The sequence below is a fragment of the Melospiza melodia genome, chromosome 5 (genome assembly GCF_035770615.1).
Source record: "Melospiza melodia melodia isolate bMelMel2 chromosome 5, bMelMel2.pri, whole genome shotgun sequence".
NCBI classification, from domain to species: Eukaryota; Metazoa; Chordata; class Aves; order Passeriformes; family Passerellidae; genus Melospiza; species Melospiza melodia.
In genome coordinates this window covers 82,921,210-82,947,586 of record NC_086198.1, presented here as the reverse complement: position 1 = coordinate 82,947,586, position 26,377 = coordinate 82,921,210, and the positions used below count along the sequence as shown (strand labels likewise).

The 26,377-nt window shown below is 36.8% G+C and overlaps 1 protein-coding gene across 1 annotated transcript in view; it reads left to right on the top strand.

Moving 5' to 3' along the window:
* LDB2 (LIM domain binding 2) overlaps nucleotides 1–26,377 on the top strand; it is a 367,165-nt gene that overhangs the window by 99,050 nt on the left and 241,738 nt on the right. The window lies entirely within an intron of this gene.

Sequence of the window (26,377 nt, the reverse complement as noted above, 5' to 3'; positions counted from 1 at the left end):
ATATTCCCAAATACCTCTTTCTTCTGAGTCCTTCCTTGGATTTTGAGTAAAGAACTGTGCTTTTTTTCCTAGAGAGTAAGCTTTTAAAAAGCCCTTATTTCTATTTATTTATTGTCTTTAACTTCCCTGCTCATTCAGTCTTGCTTACAGCTTTCTGCATGTTTGGGAAACTAGCTGTTCAAAAATCTTAAATGCATCCGTTCTTAGTAATTTCAAATTCTGTCTATATGAAATCAACAGATCATGCTTCTACATCCTATCTATACTTTGTATTTTGACCTTACTTAATATAAAGAACAATCTAAAATAGTTATCTCATATTGAGTTCAACTTCTTTTAAGTTATTTTACTGCTGCTATTGACTGAACTGCAGGAAAGGAGTTTGTTATTTGTTAGGTGAGAGTTTCCACATCTGCCTTCCAAATGGAAGTACCCCGTAATATATCTCTCCTCCACACTTTTGAAAGTTAAGAAGTACTTTATCTTGGTTTTGGTTTAATTTATTGTTTTATATTTTGTGGGTGTATGTTTGGTTTTTTAAATCAGAACCTTGTTGTGGGCTTTGTCACATAGCACATCAGTCTGCTTCCATTCGAGATCCTTTGCCTTTGAGCTCTAAAATTAATATTGTTTTCAGCACAGAGTGTCACCCTGTGATTTTATTTGCAGAGGGATAAGTGCCCCTCCACTGCCACCCATGCACCTGGTGTAAAATCATGCTTCAATACTGCAGTCACTCACACTATCCCAGGTTTCAGTGGCTGCCCACCATTTTCTCAAGATGAAGTGGAAGCAATATAATTTTGAAGTATTTGAATATAAATAACTTGAATTCTTAAACAAAAGCACTTCTAAATACTTCTCATTTTTTTGTTTGACATCTGTAATACATACTTTCAACATAAATTTATTGTATATATGTCAGAAGAAACAGAAGTACAAAACATTTTTCTCCCCATATCAAATAAAAGGTGTACCCTTATGTCAGGAAGCAGACCCAAATCCTCTGTCATCAGGGGTCCATGGGCTAATGAACTCAAATAAAAATCTTGTCCCAGCTCTATGGCACAGCAAGTCATAAAAAGCTTGAACCAGCCAAGAGAATGCAAAAAGTTTCAGTTGTTATAAATCACAAGTATCAAACAACAAGCAGGTAGTGGAAGTCAGTTCTTGGAATGCATTCATGCTTTCAAACCTGAAATAATGTTAAGATCTTGAGGTCTTTTAAAGTCTTGGGGACCTTTGCAATGTCTTCCTATCATTTGCATAATAATTTCTACCCCCAGATGAAGTATTATTCCCTGCAATATTCCTATTCCAAACTGTTTCCTTACTATGTGATTACTACAGTTTTTAAGTCTGAAAACTGTAAGTCTGAAGTAAGTTTTCAAGTCTGAAAATTGTTTCATCACTCAGCAGCAATATAAGGGGTCTGGATAAAATGGCTTTCAAATACTATTTATTTAAATTCTTAAACAGTGCTTTTGATTTTGGTCACAGTTTCCAATCACTAAATTCCCAAAGGTTTTTGTATCTGAAACAGTAAAGATTTTTTTATACATATAACCATATTTTAATTTTGTAAACATGCCAATTATAATTGGCATGGGCATAAAATACTTACAGTTTATTAAATACTTTGTAAAAAGATCTTTCAGATTTATTTTCAAGTCAATCAATCGATCTATCACATATTTTGGAAGCAAGCCAGTCGGTTCTTAGATATAAAGGCTATAAGCCATACATTCCTCAGCCACATACATAATTTTTCCCATACAAGAACAACTTTGAGCATTTTATCTTCTGAGAGCTGATTTCAGAAATAAAAATGTGTTGCTAAGATTATTAATCCTCGGTAAGACATACCTGCTCAGTATTTCAGGATGTGGTTCACAGGGATGTGAGGCACACAAAGAACCATTGAAGTCAACTGGAACTGTGATCAGTTCCCACTTCTCAAAGCCTGAAGGGCCATTTGCTTTCATCTTGTTAGTGATCATGTAATGCTAGTTCAGATCCAAGGTGCAGGGATAAAGTCAGCATTATATAGGCAAGAATGAAAGATCTTCATAAGATTTTCCCATGTAACTATTATGTAAAGACATTTCAAAGAAACATGGGGCCCTCCCGTCAGTCATTTCTACTGGGAATAGATTTTTAGGGCCTAAGACTGGCTTTACTATTTATTATGTAGTAATGGAATGTTACCTTTGTTGTGAGACTAAAGGAAAAACTTGAAAGCTGGGTTATAAAGTCTAAAGAAAGCCTCTCACTTGCCAGAAGTAGCCAGTAATTACCACAGTGATAAGTTTAGGACTCGGGTCTCAAGCAAAATCAAGAAATAAGAATTCAAAGGGAGGATTTTTTTTTTCTGTACCAGTTTCCTCTTTTCCAGGAAATTCATGTGGTCAAAAGTTTCTTTTAACAGAAAATTATTTACAGGTGCTGTTCCTGGCTCTGTCACAAAGTTGTGTCTTACACCTCCTTCTAAGTGCAGTCAGTTTTTGGATCAATGTGACTCCTTCCTGTAGGGGTCCTTCTGTTAAATCATTGCCTGCTAGAGAACCAGTGTCCAGGGCCTTCCAAAGCTTTGGATGACTCAAAGGGCAATGACTATTTTGGCTGAATGTAGCAATAATATTTCTAGATGAAGTTATAAATTTGTTGATAGGTTACTGTGTTTCAGAAACACTTCAGAGGAGAACGTGACCATTTAATAAAAAACCTAAAACTTCAGCCCATAACTTTTGCTTTTCAGTGTAAACCCTGGAGTATGAGAATTAATGAACATGTTTGACCAATAGTGCATGACACTGCTTCCAATGAGGTTTGTTATTTATTATTATTTAATCTTTTTGCATTCCAATTAAGCATCAGAAATCACCATTAATTCAACTAGAAACTAACTTAATTTAGAGCTTCTAATACCTAACACTCCAGAGGACATGTGCACTATGTTATTGAAGATCTGCCTCTTTTCAGTTTTTTCCAGTTTCTGAACTGAATTCTTACTGTTCACTAGCTTTCAAACAATTTCCTTATCAGACATTTTTTCCTACAACCATGAAGTGTGGAAATACAGTTCATAAAAATGATGAAAGAGAAAAATAAAAGAAAGAAAGAAAGAAAGTTGAGATTCAGTTGTAACCATGTGAATCCTGAAGCTGGGGCTAGAAGACACACACCTTTAAAGCCCTGTGAGTTGGCACTGCCCTGCAGGTATAACGAATTTCAGGTTATTTTGTTTTTGTGGTACAACTGAACTCAAATGGTTCTCCTTCCCTTAGCTCTGATGAGCTTTTTTCAGGCCAGCGTGGCCTCTTTTGAATAAGGCTGGAGCCAGGTAAGAGTGATGCTTCCAACAATGTTACATGAACTTCATGTTCTAATTCACCCTAACAGTGTGAAGAGGTGCAGAAATACCACAACTTCAGTCATTTTTCAACATGAAAAGAGATTTTCAATTACATAAAACAAGGTGCATAAAAAAGTCACTGTGAATTAAGTCTAGCACCATTTTGAAGTTACCTCAAAAGGTTTGATCATGTAAGATACTTGTTATTTAAATTTTATCTATTTTTAAAATGGTAAAATTTACCTAGACTGAAATTTCTTTAGAAAATCATTTATCTAAGGAACAAAGTAAAGAAAATCTCAAAAATAAAAAAAATATATAAAAATGGGATTCATCTGAAAGACCTTTAATTAATTTTTCATTATTTGTCACCTCTTAGTAAAAGTAATATATCTTATCCATTTACTGAATTAGATTTTTTTTAGATTAAAAAGTATCTTGGAAAGTGTGGACCAGTAACCCTGAGGAACTTTTATATTTTGAACCTGCTGAATTTAATAGAACAGTGACAATTCTGGAATATTTTCCCTTTATTGCATTAGATCCAAGAGGTTTGAGGGCTTTTCTCAGTCAGCCTAAACTCTAAATGTGAATCTTCCAGGATTCATCCACAACTTAGAGATTTTCACTTATGTGCTGTAAAAGTCATATCTTCTGTGCACACACAAGTGAAGCTTGCCAACTCCAGCTCAGTGTGATTTCAAACAGCTGAGTTATTGAACAGTCATAAAATGAGTTTTGTAATGGAAACAATTCAGCATTAGCCATGGCACTTTTAAATGTATGCATACATATTAATAACATAAAGCAGCATTTTGCAGCATTTTATTCTTGCTGTCAGGTAGCTGAGCAGTTAGCAGGTTTTTTGTGACAAATTCAGAGGATTTATGCTTCGGGCTTAGAAGGAGAACATTGCACAGATCAGTTGAATAGTGAAAATAATTACTTACTAAATATTTTTTGCTCACTAAAACATTGGACTTTCTGCAGCAGAGTCAGTTGAAAGTTGTGCTTGTTTTTACAACTGAGTCTTTTCCATTATTCAAGAGTGGTTTTCCCATTTCAACTTTCTCCTTCCCTTCTTTTTTTTCCATATATATTTTGAGGTTTCCCTGCTTGGGCCTCTTTTCTATCCTTCAGTAAGGTTGAATTCCCTGATGGTAATCATAATTATAAACATATGTTGTTACTATGGGCTACCAATTTACTTGCAGTCCATGGTATTTTAAAAAAAATTGTAGGTTTTGGAATGTATTTTACATCATCGGGGCATATCTCATGAATAATTAAAGGAAATCAAATCTATAATAAAGAGCAGTCTCTGGAACTAAAGACAATTATATACAAATTTTTAAAGCAAGTAACCACTAAAAGAATTAATATCATGGCACAAAAATATTTTTGAGTTTCTTTACCACTCATGTTTTTGTAATTGTCTTAGAGATTTAGATGACTATTAGCAAAACAGAAAAATACCAAAATAAGTAGACTTAGAATATTTAATTTTTAACAGATAATTACTGAAGAAAACCCTTTTTCAATTAAAGAAAATTAAAAAAAGACAAAGAATAAATACTCTAAATTTTACATTCGTTTTAGTGGCTTCTTTCACAATCTGTCTTCTATTCAGGGTTATTGCAAAGAAGTGGCTCTGTAATTAACATGTTAGATTTTTAGTGACTTATTTTACTGCATAACATTTTATTGCTGATGTGTCAGTCAGTGTAATGTTGACAGTGCTGCAGGGAATAATCAGAGCATGCATTAGGCATTTCATATTGTATTTGGTATCCTGGTAAGACAAGATAAAATGTTTTGAAGATTAGTTTAGAATTTAAAAAAAAATCAACAAAACCAACTATACAAACACTGGGAAGAGACAACAATAATAAACGAATGAATTTGAAAGGAATGTATGTCCATTTTAATTGGGTTGGACCTGATGAAGTTTGCAGTACTTCAAGAATAGGTGTCAGCAGTGTCAAGCCCTGAGCAAGCAGTTCATGCATGGATGTGGTGACAGGAGGCAGAAAAAAGCACTGTCTGCCAGTGAAACACAGCAACAGCAATGCTGGGGACTTACACACCCCCCAGCTTAGCAACAGTCACTGGAAAAGCACTGGAACAGATAATGAAGATTTGTTAACAACTGTGTAACAAGGAAAAGAATAAGAGCTAACATGGATTTATAAACTGAATGTGTCAAACTGGTTTAATTTCTTTGCTTAATAAGGTAACAAAACAGCATAAATATTAAGTAAATAAATGTCATACATCTAGCTTGTACCCAGGCTTTTGTTATTGTCTGATGGCACAGTCTGGATCAAATCCCTATAAACTGAATAAAATGCTGGTTGGAAAGCAGTGTGTATGGTAGCATCATAGAGTATGCTGACTGGAAGGGACCCACAAGGACAATCTAGTCCAACCCTTAGCCCTGCAGTGGTCACACCATGTGCCTGAGAACATTGTCCAAATGTTTCTTGAGCTCTAGCAGGTTATGTGCTCAGCCAGGAGCAGATACTGAGCAGGGCTCTGCAAGACTCTCTCATGGGTGTGGTGAATTGCATGGTGTCAGCAATGGAGGGGATTGCAGGAGAAAGAGAACATGTACTACATTCACAGTGCCTAGCTGGGGAAAAAAACCCCAAAAGTCCCGGGAAGGAAGAGATCCAATTCAAAAATCTTAAGAAACCATCTGAAAAAAATGCATGGAGTTCAAGGAAGAGAAGTAGAGGAATAGGCATGAACAACTGTACAAGGATAAGATAAGATAAGGGACAAAGGAATCAGATATGGTCTTGGAGGTGAGGGAGGCACAGCACATTGGAAGCTGAACATTCATCAGTGCACATATCAGCAGTGGCACACTGCTGGGGAAAGGTCAGCTGTTTTACTGGGATGGAGACATGACTATTGTCTGGTCCATCTTTTTCATCTACTCAGGACAGATGTTGCCTCAGCTGGAGAAATGAGTCTATTTACAAGCAAAACACTTTGAGAAAGATGTGTATCAAGTGGAGAAACGCTCTTCCTTCTGTAGGTTGAGAAAATATTGGTCATAAACTGCAGAGAGGAAGATTCAGGCTAGATATTAGGGATTCTTATCAGAATATTTTAGTTTGGGAAGAAATTGCCTAACAGTGTAATGGAATTACTGTCACTGGGGATTTCAGGAGCAGATTGGGTAAACATCTGTCAGGAATATGGTAGTTATATTTGATACTCTGCTGAAGCAGAGAATAGACTCGATGGCTTCTCACTTCTCCCACCCTGGTTTTTGATGATTTGTTGAAATGATCTCAAGCTACCAGTTTTGACTAAATGACCAACTGTTCTTATGCTGAAGTCAAGTGATGTCATTTTCTATTGATTTCTCCAGGCTTGGATCAGGAACAGGATGAAGGCATGTAAATGCCAACTGCAGAATAAGTATATGAAAGGCCTGAGCCCCCTTGCATTAACTTCAGAAGAGACTTGATATATTTCAGTGGAAGTTTAGATGAATTCTAAAAGTGTGCCATGCATACATATGTGCAGATATATATATGTATATATAAATAGATAATGTTAATACAGTTCTGTCAGTTAAGCAATATCACTGAAAACCTACTGTTTGAGAAAGTGTGAGAGAACTAAAACTTTACCAACATCATGTCTTTTTTAGAGTCTAGCTCCAAAGTAAGTGTTCCCTGGTGATGCACATTCCAAGAAATTCTCCTATACCTGCTGATGGCACCTGGTTGGATGAGGTACCAAAGCATTTAAATGTGTGGCTATAATGAGTAAGAAACCAGGGAAAAAAAAAAAAAAAGAGGATACTCTTGATCACCTGCATTTTTCTTTTTTCATTTTTAGTGGCTTACACTGTGTTCCATGAGTGATAAAAGTGGGATTTTGTGGTCTTGCCTCCTAGGAGTGGAAGAAAACTAACAGTGGAAATAATCAAAATGTGAATAAGAGTATTTTTGGTTTTTCTGGGACCTAGCCAAACTCATAGATGGCAGCACTGTAAGAAAATCCCCTTTCAAACTATTTCATTTTTAGACTGGACCCAGGCTTGTAACTTATCTGTGTCTTTTACATTAAGCAAAGTTCTTTTCTATTGTCTGGAATTTATGCTCATCCTCTTAACACACAATTTTTTCATAAGCCTATCCTTAGGAGTTTTACAGCTTCCAGAACCAGAGAGGCATGGCCAGGTTTAAATAAACATCCATGCTAACTATTTACCACCAAGCATTATGATGTTTGCTAACACTATGGGATGCATCAGCTGATAAATTGCAATTTTTATTGAGGTTTTAATCAGAATTCTGTAGCAGAGAGAACAGAGAAACTCAGAAACCAGCTGTGTGCTCCCTTTTGGCGAGAGGCAGTGATATGTAATTGTATTCAAGAAAAGCAAATTCAACCATATAGGCAGAGATCAGGAACAGTGCACTCACCCTACCATGCGTGGTCAATAATTAATATTTCAACTCTTGAAGGAAACAACATGACTCAATGGGTAAAATAACATGTCGTAGACATCTTTTCGGGAAAATTCTTTCTTAGGATTTTTTTCCCTTCTGAGGAGCTGAGGCCTCAGAAGCAAAATGTAAACACTGGTTATCTGCTGCTGTGGAATGCATCAGGTGGATTTTTGATTGGCCCATCGTGGATGTTTTTAATTAATGGCCAATCAAGGCCGAGCTATCTCAGACAGAGTCTGAGAGAACTGCCTTTTGTTATCATTCTTTTCTATTCTATTCTTAGCTTAGCTAGCCTTCTGAGATGAAGCTTTTCCTTCTGTTCTTTAGTATAGTTATAATGTAATATATATCTATCTATCATAAAATAATAAATCAAGCCTTCTGAAACATGGAGTCAACATTCTTGTGTCTTCCCTCATCCAAGAACCCCTGTGACCACTGTCACAATAACAGATAAGAACAGTTGCACTGCATTACTACAGTACATCTCTAATTTTTGAGGCCATTTAACTTCCTTATCTTTGTCTCATTTTCTCTATCACAAAACAGAATGAACATTCATGTGAGATTCATTAGGCTATGAGGATGAAAAAGGTGCTGAAAAAGAACAGTTGTTCCATGGTTAACTAGAAATTAATCACAAATGTCTTCTTGTTATCTCTACTTAACATTTACTGAAAACATGAATCTACTGAAAACATGAAAACAGTTTCATGTTTTGTAGAATACTTCAATCTATATTTGGTTCCTACTTTCCTAAAGCTGTCCCTAAAAAAGGTCAGCTTTACCCAGGGTAAGATGGACATAATAAATAAGATACTAGACCGCAGAATAGTCTTTTATTAAGTAAAGAAAACTTTCTTTTTTAATACAGGGAATATAGATATGTATTTCGTCTTAGAATTTGCTTGGGGTTATCCAGTGGAGGAATGATTCACAAGAGTTAGCTTCTAAAAACCTGTGCTTCCAGGTTTTGATGTTAGGTTGGTAACGAATGCAGCTTTTTGCACCAGAAGGGTTAAAAGTTCTTCACTTCACTCTTGTGAAAGAGTGAAACTCGTGTGAAGAAACAGCAAAATGTTTGAGGACCTTCCAGGTCATCACAGTCTGCAAAGGTGGGCTTCTGCCTTGTTTGGAGCATTCCTCTGAGGGATCCAAGAGGCTCTCAGATCTGAGGTTCTGCGTGCCTGCTCTGAGAGAGCAGCGTCAGCCAATAGACTGGCCATGAAATGCCTGGAGGAATCTGCAGAGCAATGTGAGGATGTGCATGATGCATTCTGGTCTACTGTCAGCCAAACCCAGCAGAGGAAAGAACTAGAAAGGTTTCAGGAGCAAGAGAAAAATGTGTAAAGGTTAAATTCAATGCTAAAATCACTGACATTTGAACAACAGAGATGTAAAAGGAATGTGAAAGCGTGAGACATTAACTCGGGTTATTGTACTGGAAACTTTACCTCAGTAATGATTTCAAAGCCAAAAAAATCCCAGTGTAAAACACAAGAAACCTCAACAAAAACACCCCAAACCAACAGACTAGGAAGACTGTGGGTGTGCATAAGCTTTTTAAGAAATTCTGCTAATTGGAAAATATGCCTTTATATGGATAAGATCAATATAAAATTTTGCTTATCACGCATGTATAAATTTACTCTTTTGTAATTAACACCAAAACTAATTTAGAAATTAATGTCATAAGAGCATAAATATTGTAAAACAGAATTATAAAAATTATTTCATAACAGTATTTTTATGAATTACGTATTTCCTTAACATCACTTAATATGTTTTACTTCATCTAAATATTATGGATGGATTAATTGACTGTTAAACTATTGCTTCCTTAAGGTACAGCCATGAATATTTCTCTTTTTTTCTTTCTGATTGAGAGGACATGAACTTTTTTATGAAGAAAAAATCAAAGCAAAATTCCTGCTAAGCATATAATAAGAAATTTTATGTTTAATTTTCAAATTAACAACTCAATGTGTTTATACTTAGCAATAGTAATCCTTCTTAAAAAGGCTGAAATCCTGAAAGACAAAGAGAGGCTGGTAGTGCCATAGGAGCTCTAACTGACATACCTACAAATTTTTTATCAAATGTTTTAATTCTTGTACATTGAAACAACATCCATATTCAAGAAGATTTTCTCAACATCAGATGAATAAAAGTAAAAAACAAATGGAGCAAAAAATGTAAAATACATTAATTTGGTGAAGAATTAATAAGATTTATACAGTTAAGATTTACTTTGTTTGCCCAGTTCTCAATTAAGAAAGAACAGACACAGGTATATATTAAGTTCCTTTCATTTAATCTCAACCACAAATAAATATATTGAAGACAGTAATCGTTCTTCAGCTAGCCTGCCCTTGCCATTGGTATTTCTAGCTCTTGTGATACTTGTTAGGAACACAGTTTTAAATTTCTCCTGAAGTCTACATGCTTTTAAGAGACCCAAAGCAATAAACATCAACAATAAGCCATCAGCATCCCTCCTATGAGCATATGTGCATACAATCAAAAGTCTGGATCATTTTATTGCAGTGGCATGAACAAGCATGGGCTATTTGTCTGAGACCTTTTTAACTTCAGTCTTTTTGTGTCTTCCACTTAGCTGACCACATTGCCAAATAACAAATAGGTATTGTACTAAAATCAAGTTTGGAGCACACAGATGCAAGTCCTCCATATTTTTGTTCCATTCTGCCTTGAAAAACTCATCCTTGCTCACACTGCCTTTCAAGCAGCAGTATTCCTGGCCTGAAGACTAACTGATATTTGAAGTACAGTAAATTTAATTTTCAAAACCAAACAGTAGTTCATATTTAGAGTTTGGCTAGTAAGTCTAAGTTCATCTACTCTGTTTTGCATTCCACAGGGCTGGAGAGGGGTAAAACTGCACCCAGCTAGGGGAGCTCTAACTGCAGTTACTGATATGACAGCAGCCAGGCTGAGAGGAGGTATCTCAGAGATCAGATCAGGGCTAATGCCTGAGGGTGCAGCATGTAATCAATAAAACTGCAATCATGGGAAGCTGGGATCAGAGTGTGCAGGTTCTGAGCACAGCTGGGTCAGTTCCTTGCATCTGATCAGCACAGGTCTTCCAAAGTGGTCCTGAGTGGAGAGGAAGAAGCATTGCAAAGGGAAGGATACAGAAAATTAGTAATTAATAGAAACAGCACCACTGCTCAAGAGGGTCTGTAATAACTTTTAAAGTCTTGCATTTCCTTCATATATAGAATAGTTACTTTTTTACTTTTTATTTGCCTTGGAATGCATTTCCATTGTTCAGCATGTTGGTTTCCTATATCACTCCTATCAGGCAGTGTGAACCTTGGTACTTTGGAGCTATGTAGTTGCTTTCCACGTTACCCTGGCAACTGAATAACTAACACTTGAAGAGGAAGCAATAAAGAAGTGTGTTTTAATTCTTTTACAGTTTGATAGAGCTTGAGAGATGGAGAAACTCTGCATTACTTCATGAGAAGGGAGAAAGTAAACTGCTTTTTGTTTATATCTTTTAACTGCTCTGAAAATATCTACCCATTGCTTTTATTCAAAGAGCACACTATACTGCTAATCTGAATTGATATATTTGTGTTAAATGGAATACTAGCTATAGAGTATTTGTAATAAAGATTTATGTGTTTAGCATAGTAGAGCAAAAGTGAAAAGAGAGAGGAATGAAAAGCCTGAGCCACATCTTAACCACTTCTTAAACCCTTAGCCTTCAGGGACAGTTCTGGTTATACAAGCTGGTCAATTTTACCTTTTGTTTCACTCAACTTCAGAAATGAAAACAGGTGGGACAATTCAAAAAGGCAGAAGGATAACCTGGCAATTTGACTTTTTGAGGAGAGAGGTGGATTATTTTTTTGAGAGTCCATGAGGTGGATGGATAAATAAAATTGACATACCAATTTTTTCAGGAAGTGGTATGCCTTTAGATAAGGCACATAAATACATCTACATATAGACTGATATTTAACCCCCTCCCCACCCCCTTTTTCCTTAAGGGAATCATTCCTTCTGTTAAATATAACTTTATTTTTTTGCTAAGGAGGCTGTTATTTATCCCACTTGGTGCAGAGTTGTGGAGGATGGCACCAGGGAACCAGTCTGCATAAGACTCAGAACATGGTCAAAATACTGTGGTCTAGGGACTGTTCTGAGAAGAGCAAATTTATTTGAAGCTTCTTTAGAAAAGGCAGATGTACAAGGCCTAGGATAACACTTATCAGAAAAGGGTGAAAAAGTACAGTGTCCCTCTAACTAATCCTACATGTCCTTTAAGAAAGATGTCATATGTCTTTATTGCCTCTTTGCTTTCCTTTTCCTTTTTTTCTGCTGTTTTCTGTCTCATGTTTTACTTTTCTCCTTGCATAGCCCCAACAATTCATTTTAATCAGCTCTTCCATAACCTGCGGCTTTAGTACTCTGCATCTTTCTGCATGCTAAAATTGCTCTCCAGAGCACTGCTCCACCCACACTTTGATGGATTGGTGTTCCCATGTTACCTCTCCCTGCTCTCTGCAAACACTGCCTGCACTCAGCACTGACACTTCCCCACTCAGGTACAACATGGAGCTGGACCAGCAGTGATGCTTCTGCATTTCTATGACTGTGCTTGAACATGTCTTGCTATCAAAACCACTTTTGGAGAGATGTTCCTTCCTCATCAGACACATGTCTTGTCTGACTCTTATTTTATTTTTTTTTTCCAATTGCATTTCTCCAATCCCTCAGTAAAGCACATCTGCTGCTATTAACGATGCTTGGCAGGTACTGTCAGTGTCCTATTAAGTTAGATAATTTGGGTCATAAAACTGCTAGCATGCTTAAGATTGTGCATAGTTTCAATTTGCAAAGTTTTCTGATGCATGGGAATATCCCTTTCTTCCCCTCAGAGAGACATAGCAGCAAATGCTGGTTTCATACCTTTCAGTCTGTCCCAACTTTCTCCAGAACATCCACCACAGAGGTTCCTTTCCACTAGTGGTGAGTTGGTGATATAAAAAAGATGATTGCTCCGAAAGTCCTGTTCATAACCTTCCTTTTCTGAATTTGTAAGATGACAAATAATTTCCACCTGAACACCTGTGACATTTGGGTTCTGAAACAGTCTCAAATACCATGCTGTTCATTAGTGGGGATTCAATTTCCTGCACCTCTCTGCTTCAGATTTGCTTCAATGCATAGAGTGTGCATATTCATTAAAAGCAACAATAATGAAGTTTTGCCGAAAAAGAGGGGTGAGTAAATAGGAGATGCCTGGGGCAAAGCTGTGTTTTGTGTTCTGGACATTTATATAGCTATTTACAGTGCTATTCAGTTAAATAATAATAATAATAAAAAAAACCCCAAACCCCACAGAATTACCATAGCAACTGAAGCAAGTATGTGTTACATTTTTAATCTCCGAGATACACAAACCCTTACTAAGGAAACAAGCAGAAGAAAAAAATGTGAACTTGTGTGCTTTCCCTATGTTTGAAAAGAATATTTTCTTTCTTATTTCTTTGCCAGTATTTAATGCTGCCTTTGTTAAGGGAGTAGCTTTGTTCTCTTTGCATTGTTATGCTTGCATCTCAGGCAGAGGATGAGTGCAGGAGACAGCTGGAATGCATTCTCTTTCGAGACATTTTGGAAACTGCCAGGAGTGTGCAGCAAATGGTGGCTGTGAAGTCACTACAATATTTTTTCCTGGTACATTGGAATGTATTCCACAGGTGAGCACACGGGGAACACATCTACAAATAAAAATTGTATTTCACTTCAGCAGAAAACTACTTGCTATGCTCTTTGGAATCTGATGTACACCAAAATACTTGTTCAAGTTTATTTTCCCTCCCTCCCCACCTCAGTTGTTCAGTTTTACTTGGTTTCCTTAAATCCCTTTTGAATTAGAGTACACAACACTTCCACTATATAAAAGATCCATAACACTTCAGTTTAAAAATATATAAACCCACATCAGTGTGTGTGTTTTGTCTAAGAAGAGTGAGAGGAAAGAGGCATTGGTTAATCCATCAGTAGCCTTTCCACTACCCTCTCCTATGGTGGTAAATTGGGATTTATTTCTCTTGTTGAGGGCAAATATTTTTTTCCCTATTCTATCCACTCCTGTTATTGGCACAATAATTACAAATCCTCTTATCAAGACAATCAAGGGCTAAACTAGCTGCTTTCTCCATATTACTGCAGTACTTTGTTTTGAATCTCTTGCGAAAAATGGAGCTTTTGCAGTAACATGCCTGGACACTTCACTGTTTCCAAGACAAACAGCTCTTGAGCCAAGACTGATTTGGACAGCATGCAATAGCTTACATGGGTTTTTTTTTCAGGAGATTCAGTCTTTTAGAAGAGCTAAATGAGCTTTGCAGCAGCCCTAGAAGGAACAGCCTGTGAGTAGCTTGAGATACAAAAGATTGTGTCTGCCCAGAGCTGTGTGAGTTGACTTAGTGGTGCAGACGATCACAGCTCTCTGGACAATTTCAAGTTTGATCCTGTTGATGCAAGATCCCAACATCCATTTTAACCAAGTAGATCTTTATGATCCTTGGGGAAAATTCTGTCCTCCTAATTTTCCACTCAAATATCTGCAATTTAAACTATTGCAGAACCAAGCAAGACTCAGAATTTTGAAGACAATCCTTGAGACACTAATGTTATGTGCTCTTTATGTTCCTTGCAGACATAAAACTTCAGGCAGAGCCTTACTGTGTTTTGTCAGTATGGCTGCATAGCATCCTTTCCAGAGCTGGCCAAGAGAGTTTCTCTTGGAAATGAATGTTTTCTCAGAATAAAACATTGCATGGGAAATCAGCCATTTCTGATGAAGTTTAATTTTAAAAGTTTTTGATGGAATCACAGCCGAATGTGTATAACTCCTTGGGTTAGAACACAAGTAATTTGCTTGGATACTATGCACAGTGCAAAAGTCAAACTAAACTAAATAGCTGAAGTTATCACTAAAGAATATTTTTAATTATAAGAAGATATAAAAAAATTATTAAAAATTTCTTTAAAAGTGAAAATTCTGGTGTCATCTAGCTCTAATTTTTTACCTCAATATGGTGAAATAACAGCAGCACAACTCAGATTTTTTTCTGATTCATTTCTGCTAGCTAGCCTTGAAGTAGCACTTCCAGCTCCTGTGAATGTTGGGCAAAATCCACAAATGAAATATGAATTTTCAATAGCTTATGTTCAGCTTGAATTAAAAACAAGTAATTTTTTCCTTTCTTTCTCATCTTGGAGTTCATCATGCAGTGACAATTTGAAATTTACAACCCAGACATTTAACATCCTTCACAAGAACATATAATTTGAAAAACCTGTGAAGAGAAATGTCTCTGCTCAAAAATGGCACTATCTCTTTGTAAAAAGACCCCTGTCATTTAAATTTCTGTTCAGTTTCCTATCTTAAGCTAAATAACACTGACTTTTTTTTTCAGATGCATTTTTTTTTGGAAAGTTGCACAGATTAGATATTAGCTTAAAAGAGTTTTAATGTGACATTTCTGGCTTTCTTCTATATCCCTTTCCATAAATTTGCAGCTAATGAAGAATATGTATTTTACTGAATTCCATTGCTGAAAATAGAGACAATGTCATTTAGTAGGTATTCATAATCCTGCAAACTACTGAGCAAAATTCACCCTAAATTTGGAAAATAAACCCCAAGGATTTTCTTTCAAAAATGTAGGGCAATGTGTGTTTTGATAAAACCTAGCAAGGAGTACTAAGATGAGATTAATAAAACCAGGCTTGATGTCAAACTCTGACTCCACTGGATACTGGACACAATCTCTTCTGGTAAATCCCACAAAGTATATGTCTTTATTTTCTCTTAATTAGCCATCCTTGCAAATCTATTTTTTATACACCAGTAGCTATCTTTCAATTATGTTTGGCATACATGATCCAAGTAAATACCTCCTTATGTCAAGACCCCAAAAAGCAGGGATTTTTTCTCTTAAATTTAATAGAAACACTAATTTCTGCACTAAGCTATAGAAAATGCATCATTTAGAACACAAGTATTGTGGGAAAAGGCTACCTTGGAAAGCTGAGTTCCTTCATATTTTAATTGAGATTAAAAAGTCTTTTAATTTTTCAGTATTTCTAATGTAGTTTAGACACCTCCTCACATTGCCCCCCTATCCTTTTCATATAAGAGACAGTAGAAAGAAGAGGGAGGGAGAAATCCAAAACTGAACCTCCACAAAATTTGTTCTTTGATGTGGAAGTTTCATTTGATAACAAATTGGACAAGGATGAAAATGACAAGCACGAGACACAAGAAACTATTTCATTTGTGAAGCAGTGGAGCAGATTTAATATTTTGATTAGATGAGATGCTTATCTCAAAAAAGTTAGCAAAGAGGATCCAAAAGACTGCCCATAAAGGGCATGGTAAGCTATATTGCCCCACAATGTTTTCTTTCCTCATCCTCAGTAAACAGGCTTATGATTATTATTAGAATTGCAGAGCACAAAACCAGTATGATAGCGAGCCAGATTTTACACTAGGAAGTGCTCCCTTTAATGTGTTTAAAATACTGTACAGAATCTTTTTTAATTCAAATACTGGTATCAAATTGAGGGAGGAATATTTCTGTAGGGCAACTTTGATGATGATCAAGAGGCACAGAGCTAAACTTGCAAAGCATGCAATGTAAGTGCTTAATTCTCTGTTTCAAGAGTATCTTTGAAGCTGAGGAGTCCTTAATATGAAGCATGTTGCACAAGTTACAAGCAATCCTTCTATGCCAAGTAGTTATTCAGGGGTGGGGGCTGCTTAACATTTCCTACAGCCAGCCAATGCTGGATGCTTGCCAGCAGTGAAAGACAGCAACTAATACATACATAAATCCACTTTAAAAATGCACATGGGGAGACAGGTACATAAAGCTTCTGTACTTTGAGTTTATTAGTGATCTACCTTGTTTTAGCTTAATCTTTCATTCACGTAGTATTTCTATGATGAAAGTGATTCAAGTTGCACTGCGTGAGCTCAAGACTGCATACAGTCCTGGGTTGACACATTTCTCCAATTAGTGTTTATTAAAAATGTCTATAGCCAAGTTTACTTTGTGATCATCCATGTCTTGTGCTTTATATTATGAGCATACTAAAAAACAGTACCTTTCTCTTGTCTGACTCGCAGCTTGAGACCTATCTGCTCAGCTGGGAATGGTCATAGAAACAAAGAGGTAGAGAAATACTTATAGGTATTTTTGTTTTGGCTTGGTTGTTGGGTTTTTATGGTTTTTATTTTCCTTTTGGTTGGTTCTTTTTAGGTTTTTTTCTTTTTAGTTTTTTTTTTCTTCTTTTTTTTCTTTTTCTTTTTTTTTTTTTTTTTTTTTTTAATGAGTGGTTCAAGCTACAATTAAGGGTATCGCTATGCTTTCAGAATAGATTATCATCTTTCCATTTCAGGATTCACAAGGGGAATAAAAGTATGAACAGGGACATAAAGCGGTGAAAGAAGAGATCACTCTCTTGGCAGAGTCCTGTATTGGTGGTCAATTTAGGGAAATGAGCTATATGTTATGGGTTGGGAGAATGATTTTAGTTCTAAAAAGAGAAACAGTCTAAAATTGCTCAGAAAGTAATTTCTAAACTTTGGTATGTTTTGAAACTGGGCTTGAACTTCTCAGTTCCCTTGGAGTCTTTCTGAACCCACTCACTTTATCTCTCGTCCCCATGCTGTGTTGCAGTTTCTTTAATCTCTGAAGCAGTTGCAGAAGTTCACAGGCCCCTCTGTTTTGTAGTCTGGTAGATTTTCTGATACAACTAATTGGTTTTGACTCCCCTGGAATGGTCCATTGTGGTTTTACATGGTTTGACATTGTAATGAGATATGTTTGTTCACAATGCTAATTTTGTTAGCACTGAGTTTCTTTATTTCTATAAAATATTAAGAAACAGAATTAATTTGGTATCTTCATACTTGTGCCATGAGCAGCAATGTAGATTACAGAGAAGTCACAATGTTTCAATTCATTCTGCTATGCTTTCATTCCTGGGTTGTAAGCACAAATGCATTTCCATTTAAATGCTTTAGAGGTAGACAGGTTGGGTTTTCATTTAGCTTCTAAATATGTGGCTGCCTTGGGGCTTCTAATTTATTTATTTTTTTTAATGGAGTGAGAGGCTATAAAATCTATGTGCTGTAAAGCAGACAGACAAAGTTTCCTACCAGCCCACCAGGCTCAGTTGAAAGAGCAGACAACTTCAAGTTTACTTTACTCTTGTTCCTAGGCTTCTAATTAAAATCACTGAAATGCTCCTCATTTTGAAAAGGTCACATCTGATTTCATCTGAGACATTTCTTTTGTCTCATTGGAGCTGTCTCTGGTTTATACACTTATAAAAACCCGAGCAATTATAGCCAACTGTCCATTACCAGTAGGAAGATGATCTGGTTGGTGGATGAGCACTGGCAGAGGTGTGGGCACAGACTCCTTGCCACTACACAACCTTAGCAGAGCCTGACCCAGGAGTGCCAGGTAGAGACTCATGAATAACCCTGCATGAAATGAGGGAGCACTGGGGAATAGTGTTAACTATAAGTGAGTTTATTTGTTCAGCCCCAGTGCTTAGGAATAACAGAAATTTGATTCTTCTGATTGTTATTGTATTAATTAATTCAGATCCAATCTATGGGTCTCATCTCAATAACCTAAAATACCAGAATTTTTGATGCTATTTATAAGGTTTACTTTTTAATATATATTTTAAAGATATTGTAATATAATAATTGCTTTTATGTTCAGGAGATTCATGGGGTGCACTCTTCAAATGTGGTTATTTATCTTCATCTATTTTCATGGTTCCCATTACCATAATATACGAGTTTCATATCCTTTAATGTGTGAATCTGCCCCAGGCCTCTCTGAATAAGTGAGTACATTAGCTACATTTTGAAAACTGAATGTAATTCATACCATCCAGCTTTAATTGTCTAAGTTAGGCCTCACTTTGTTGCCTTTGATTCCAGTACAGGCTATAAAAAAGGTCAGGCTGTTAACTCAGCCTGGCTGGCTTGTACCCTGGTCTCTGCAAAGACTGCTCAGAAGACTAAGCATCTAAATAAGGTAGTAACACTATCCCTTCAGGAGAACAGGTAACAGGTTTTCAGAGATGTCTAGACACTTGAGAAAGCAGAGGAATATCAAATGGGATTAGAAAAAAAAGCTGAAATGCTTAGGTATGTTGAAGACTTACTGAAGACATTTATGTCCATCTGCCTGTCTTGCCAGAGGAGAGAAGGGTCTGGAGGTCAGGTCTGCAAAGTCCTTTACTTCTGCTTAGTCACTGGGTCAGTCATCTTTTTTGCTGCTGTATTTTTCTGTAATTCATGTCTTAGGACAGATAATAGACATTCTGCCCAGTGACCTTTGAGAAGTCTTTTTAATCACATCTGTGCCCAGGGAATACCAGTAAGAAATAACACTAACAAGTACTGCATGATGACAGGGTCAGAAGCTGTCCCCTGTCGAGTGGGTAAGAGGAACAGTAAACTTTGTCCTTCATAACTATTTCTTTTTAATATGTGACATAAGAAGAAAGATAAATATCACTTCCTTTATTTGTATAGTTTATGATATTATTCTTTCTGGAAATACTAGACTATAAGACTTTTTAATCAGAAAGCATTTGGGTCCTGGCTCAATCGGTGCTATTTGCTTTAACCAGCCCTGCCAAAAGGTCTGTGCTCCTGTGTACCTGGTGCTGCTCTATGGCTTTATTGTCTCCCCTCAACTTTCCTTCCATTAATCTGAAGCCTTAAAAAAAAACACCAAAATTTGCTGCAAGGAAAGTAATGATCCTCCAAAAGAAATTCAGTGCAACTGGAGAGAACCATTTTAATTAGCTGACAGAATTGCATTGTTTAGGTTTCTTTTAAAAATCAATGAAGTGGCTGCAAATGTTTCTAATGTCTTCATGTCTTTAAAACTCTCACTAGGGAGCCCTCATTCCTACCACAAAACAAGTTTTTATTTTTTTGAAATTATTATAAAGGCAACTTGTACTTGGAGGGGGCTCAAATGCACTTCATGTCTCCAGTGATTTTCTGAGTTTCCTTGGTGGAAAAAATATTTTTAAAATCCTTGCTCTATTTCTGCTTTCTTCTGGGTTTTGGGGTTGTTTTTTTTTCTGACTTTATGTGGGTCAGATGTGCATGCTATGGATTTTTACTTTTATAGAATATTGTGCTATCAAAGTCTAAGCCTGAAGTAAACAATTCTTCTGAAAATCTCTCTGTCCCATGAGGATACCACAGACTTCTGTATGCTCATCTAAGATTACCTGAAACTGTTGTCTAATACCCAGGTCTGGATCAACCTTCCCTTCCATTCATGAGCAGAATACACAGAATTATGCATATTGCTCTTGTAATTCTTGTCAAAGTGGCTCCCACTGCCTGAGAAGGGCCTCAGGACAGCACCAGCCATATCTGTAACACCTCAGGAGAGTGTTGTCAGGGACCAGCAATTCCTAGAGGCCAAGCCCTTGGAATAGTTCACACCAAGCCTTCCTTCACTGATTGTGGCTTTATGTTTGCACCAACCTGGATTTATATTCCCAAGCCCTGAGCTCACAGCATGGTTGGTGACATTAATTCATCTCTACAACATTGTGTTTCCCTTCTGTTTCTGACTGTTGTTTCTGAATGTATCTGAAGAACACTTTCTTGTGGTTTTTGACATCTCTGGGCAATTTCAATTCAAGCTGAGATTTTGCTTGTCTAGCTGCATCTCTGTACACCCTAGCAATGCCTTTTTAGTTCTCAGCAGGTATTCAACAGAGGGTTTGCCTTCTGATTTACATCTTGGGGACCAGCTGAGGAATATTTCTCACTTCTCTGGTTCACCTGACTTATTCCCCAGTTGTGGAGGAGTGACCACTGTCATTTTGGATCTCACCCGCCAAATCCTTAACTTTGTCTCTCACTCTGAAAAGAACTGATTTCATCTAAGTCGCTTTATAAGTGACAAAGAAACATTGCAAAAGTGTTGCTTTTTCACTTTTCTTTTGTCTTGTCCTTAGAAAAGATTTAGTAACAGTATTAAGCCAAGTTCTGATGACATTTATGCATGTGCAAATCTCAAATAAGGTATGTTCTGCTGGACACAATTACAGAGGAAGCAAAAATCACAGCTTATCAACATGAACTGCTTTTCTGTTGGGGCGTTTTCAAAAGATTGATCATGAGTCCAGTCCTTCATTCCTTACCCCCAGGAAACTTATTTGAATTTTCCTTAATGAATATCAGTACATTTAATCCCTAGTGATTACAAAGTCACAGGCAACCATAAAATGCTGAAATCCTTGAGATTTCTTTATATGGGAAAAATTCTTTTTGAGACCTTTCCTAACCTCCTATCCAACATAAACAATACAGAAAAATACTCAATATTTTACTTTCTAGTTCTCTCATTCCATTAGTATGCAACAGATAATATTGTTGGTGTACTATTTCTATCACTTTTGAATTCTATTAGATACTTATGCATTATTTCCATGTACACTACAACACTACTACAACAGCAAAATCACCATTAGAAGTTATCATGATTCTTATACAATGTCTCTAATTTATTTTTTTTTCTGATTCAGACTCGGTTACAATACTCAGTCTCTCTGTTTAGCCTGTTCCTAGCTGATCACTTGTAAATGTGTCAGTGTTTGTGAAAGATAAATAGAATTTAACTTGAAATCTCAATTCCCCCATAGCATCCCTCTTGAAAAACAACATAACTGATTTGATACTGCTTGCCTTAAAGGTTAGGAGAGCCTTAATATAGATATTAGATGGAAGAAAAAGTAAAATTCTGTTACTAGAGTTCTACCTCTGAACTTACAAAATGCAAACATTTCTATAATGCAGAAAATATGTTTCACAGCCATATAAGCAATCAATATAAACATTCATTTGGAGGAAAATTTAACAAACTGTTTCAAAAATTGAATGATAAAATAAGAAATACCCAATCTATGTATCAAAAAAGTTAGAAGGAAGGTTCAGTCTAGAGGATTTACTGTTTAAATGTTCTCATGACAACAAAACTGAGAACACTAGTAAAGGGAGAGAAATCAAAGGTTATTTTCTATCTTTGAAAGAATTTATTTTAGAGAACTACAAAAGAATTCGGATTGAAAACTACAATGTATTTTTATTCCTGAGGGGAAAAAATAGTGACATAGCTCTGATGTTAAACTGTGCCATAGTTTTAGGAGTAGGAAGAGAATTTTGAAATTCATTGAATATAAGCATTTTTTCCCCATCAAATACATAAATGACAAAAAAAGCTAGAAAGAGTTTACAATGTATTTGTTGTACAAGTACTCGTGAGGAAACACCATCCTGATTTGACAGAAAGCTGCTTTTGAGGCAAAAGCAGCATAATTGTCCAAGGAGTTTACCCAAGAATTGGATAGGAACTCACTTCAGCAAAGGAGGCATCTCCCTCTATTTGGAAGCCCTCTTCCCTAGATACACCTCCACAGCTGTCAGTAACATCTATGACTTAATTCAGCCTTTTCATAGATGATGATCAGTGACATAAATGTGGTGGTTGCATTTGGTTCATGTAGTCAAATTTCAACAATAGTTAATTTTTTCCCCTGACTTTAAGTCTTGTATTGTTATTCCATGAATGAAATGGGGGAAAAAAAGGAGAAATTTCAAGAGCAAAGTCACGAGATCCTCTATGAAGCTGATGCTGTCACGTGCTTGAAGTTCTAATATGACATACAGTTACATAGTGGCCTTGTTGAACTGCTTTTGTTAGTTGTATCACTTCCTAAACATCTGAAATCATGAAAGGACTTAAATGCTGGGTCTTTTGATACAATTACTGTGATGGTCAGCACTGTTTGTTTAAAAGCTCTGAGTATGCACGTGAGAACAAGTGACCTGCTTCAGTAGCCAAATTTTGGTACACACCTCACACTCTAGGATGTGGAGAGATATTTTTGTTTCTTGATTAGGAGTGAGATGAGTGGTCTAGGTGTTCACCACAGGATGGTGACCAAAGAATGTGGGGGCTTTTGGCTCAGCCTTGCTAACAACCAGTTAGCTTGTGTCCACTGAGCTTAACCTCACTGTGCACTTTGCTGAAGTTGTTGGTAGTGGTAAGAGTAACTAAAAAAGGCCTCTTCTGCAGTCACAAGTTATTTCCATTTTGTGCCTTCCCAGCCTGTAACTCCAACTTTTCTCAGGCTGTTAGTCATCTTCTAAAACTTTCACATTTCTGCTGTTTAGAGAGTTTTATGCTTGGAGAGAGCTGTGAAAGTATGCAATTAGTGACAAGGATGAGAAATGGCAGAACCTTGTCATTTCATTACATTTATATTGTAATGCTCACAGAGTTCCCAGTAGCCAACTGCCTCTTAGGTGAGCTATTGCACAGAGCTAGCAGAAGACTGCTGCTGCCCTCACCATCTTAGACTTCAAATTTGGACTTTTTCTAGTCTGTCAGAGGGGGAACTGGAGTACTTATATTTCAAAAGTGGTGATATCATTTGCATGGAGTTGACAGGAGTATAGCATAGAGAAGCACAAGCTTAAGATACATCTATTGCAGACTTCACTGGAAAGCAAAGGTACTAAATGGGTTTTAAGTGAGGTTGCTCAGAGTGACTACCCACAGCAGCACAGAATTCAGTGTGGAGTATCCATATGGATGATCAGCTAAGCTGCATGATGTTATAATTAAATAGTATGTGGTACTAGAGTGAGCTGCTTTTTTTTTTTTTCTTTCAGCTGCCTAGGGTATATCTACATTGCGGTGCCATTTGTGGTGTGGATGCAAACTTCTTTAGCAAGATCCAGATTTCAGTTTCTCAAACACTTGCTTAAGCAGAAAGGAAGCTAAAATTCTCCTATCTCTATTTTTATGACTGTGGCTTTCCAGGGTTTCTGTTTTCTTCCAGATTGCATCGCCATGTCACATGTAAAATTCCATGTCCAAGAAAGCAGTGGAGGGCTATGCATCTTCTGAGCTGAAGAACAAAGTCTGAAATCGTTTGTGCAGTAAATGAAATAGGCTCAAGCTTCCTCTATGGTATGCAACTAATTAGCTGATGTTCATTTTCAAGTGCGTTGTTCACAGTCAAGCTGAGACAATGCATAATATGCATTATAATGTCCCTGGAATGTGTCCTGGTTTTAACTGCTTCCTTTTACCACTGCTGCTCCCAGCCATGAATAAACCCTGCTTGAAATCTTGAAACGTGATGGGTGTATTTTGGAGATATACATTTTCAGCATCTGAATCTGAGCTTTCTGTAATGTAAAGCCTGTGAAAGAATGACTCTAGCACTACAGCCTGGAAAATGTCTTCCTTTTAGATTTTCCTCTCTCTTTGTTTCTTCCTCTCTCTTGTTGATAGTCATCAAAAATTTCACTTCTTTCATTAAAAAAAAAAGCTTCTCAGAGATTTTTGACTATTTTCATCCATTTAATTTTAATAAGGTGTGTACTGGATTTTAATGCTAGCAATGAAACATGATTTATTTTCCATTATTTATTGCTATTTATTTAGGATTTAGTTAACAGTCTCTGTAGTCACAAGCAGCTATAAGCCAGCCTAGTGAGTCATTTCCTTTACACTGACACCCATTGAAACAGCTCCCTTGCTGAAAATTCACTGATGTAACCAGACAAGCAGTATCGCGAGAGGTCATAGCTCATTATTTCACATTTGCTCAAGTATGTGAATGTTTCCAGGACAGAATAAAATCAAAAGGTTCTAGGCCTAGGGAGGTCAAGGACACAAGGGTGTATGGATTTTATTCACATGAATTGATGCAAAATTTGTTTGCAAAATTAGGTTTAGTTACCATCAGAGACAAAAATGGGGCTATAAAAACATTTTTATTAACGCTCCCTATCTACACAAGCCCTGGTATCAGGCTTGCCTATGTGTTGGGAGATAAAGAATTAAAATTGTGATAACTGACTTGTAGAAAAAGCAGAACCATAATTGACTTAATATTTAGAAGAAGCTAAACTAAATAGACATTATTAGTTCTTGGCATTTGTATGATAACTTGCTCATTTACTCATCATGGTCATCTGAGGCCTCAGTTTTCTCCCTCACTGCTTAGAAGGCATGTAAGTGGATCAAGGAGAATTTTATTTCTGGAACATTCAAGAGGAGTTTGTAGCTGTATTTTATTGGTAAGAAATCAAATGCTTACAATGTACCAAGTGTAAAGGCATGCATGTAAATGCTGGAGATCAAAGAGTTAGTCTTCTATGGGGATTATCTAATGTTACTACTTTCTTCCTCACTTATTATTATGGCATCACTCAGAATATAGTGGGATTTCTTGTCATATTTGTTGATATACTGGAAAATACTTGAACTTCCTCCAAGTCTGCAGATCTGTCTGCCAGGATGGATTCCTGCAGAACCCAGAGGGGCAGCTTTGGGAGCATCATGGTGGTTTTTCACTAGACTAAGATGCATTCAATAAATAAACAAGCAAACAAACCAGCCTACCTTAGGATGAATGAGGTTCCAGATACTGACCTAAAAAAGGAAAATCCTGCCCTTGCTTGCTCCCTCTCCTCGACAGCATCATGCTGCCCTGTGCTGACTGTCCCTGCAGACCCCACTGTGCTTCATCTTCCTTTGTCACACAGCTTGGCAACTCTTCAGGCCAACGAACAAACTGGCATAATAAGAACAGAGAAAAGATTTACTTTAGACATTAAATGGTGTCTTTAGTAATGTATGATTTCTTTTTTCTTCATCTTTTTAAGAAATCCCCATGGCTAAAAAAAAAAAACCAGGTAAATTTGCATTTTAAAAACAGATACTGCACGTTCCTTACCAATTCTGGGGAGAGGGGGAAAGTGAGATTGGGGGTGAAAGTGAGACTTGGCTGCTTTGGAGTGTTTCTGCTCAGCATCCAGAGGGAAGGTATGTGGGTGAGCAGTGCCTGCAGTGGCCAGGTGACCATTACAGAAAGCTCCAGTGGCCACAGGTATTTTGGTGAGCCTGCAGCAATCGCTGTGCCTGCACATCCTCCTGCTGCACGGCTCCCACGCCCTGTCACAGCTTCACTCCTGAAATAAAAGGAAACTGACAGCATTGAGGAATTAAAAAGGCTCTTCTGGAAGAAAGAAAAGCATGCAACTGTCCTGGAAGTTTGAGTATAAGGAGTTTAGGAGTTAATTTAGGCTTCTTTTGCTTTTGAAATACCTAATTTCATTTGCTTTGCTGAAGCTCATTTTATGATTAAACAGACATTCGTCTCCCATTCACTTTCTGTTGAAAAGGCAGGTGGAAAGGAAGCCTTGTGGCTTTGTGCCGTTTTACATTCTTCACATTGGGATAAATAACCCCCAGTAAGAGGTGGCAAAGCTTCAATTTCTGATTGTTTTTCCATAAACACACAACAGTATTGCTGATTGACTGGAGTCTGTTATTGTTAGGTACATTTGTTGCCTTCATCACTGATGCCACAGCATTTCTCATGGACACTTGTTTGCTGATCTACAGAACTCCTGAGCAGG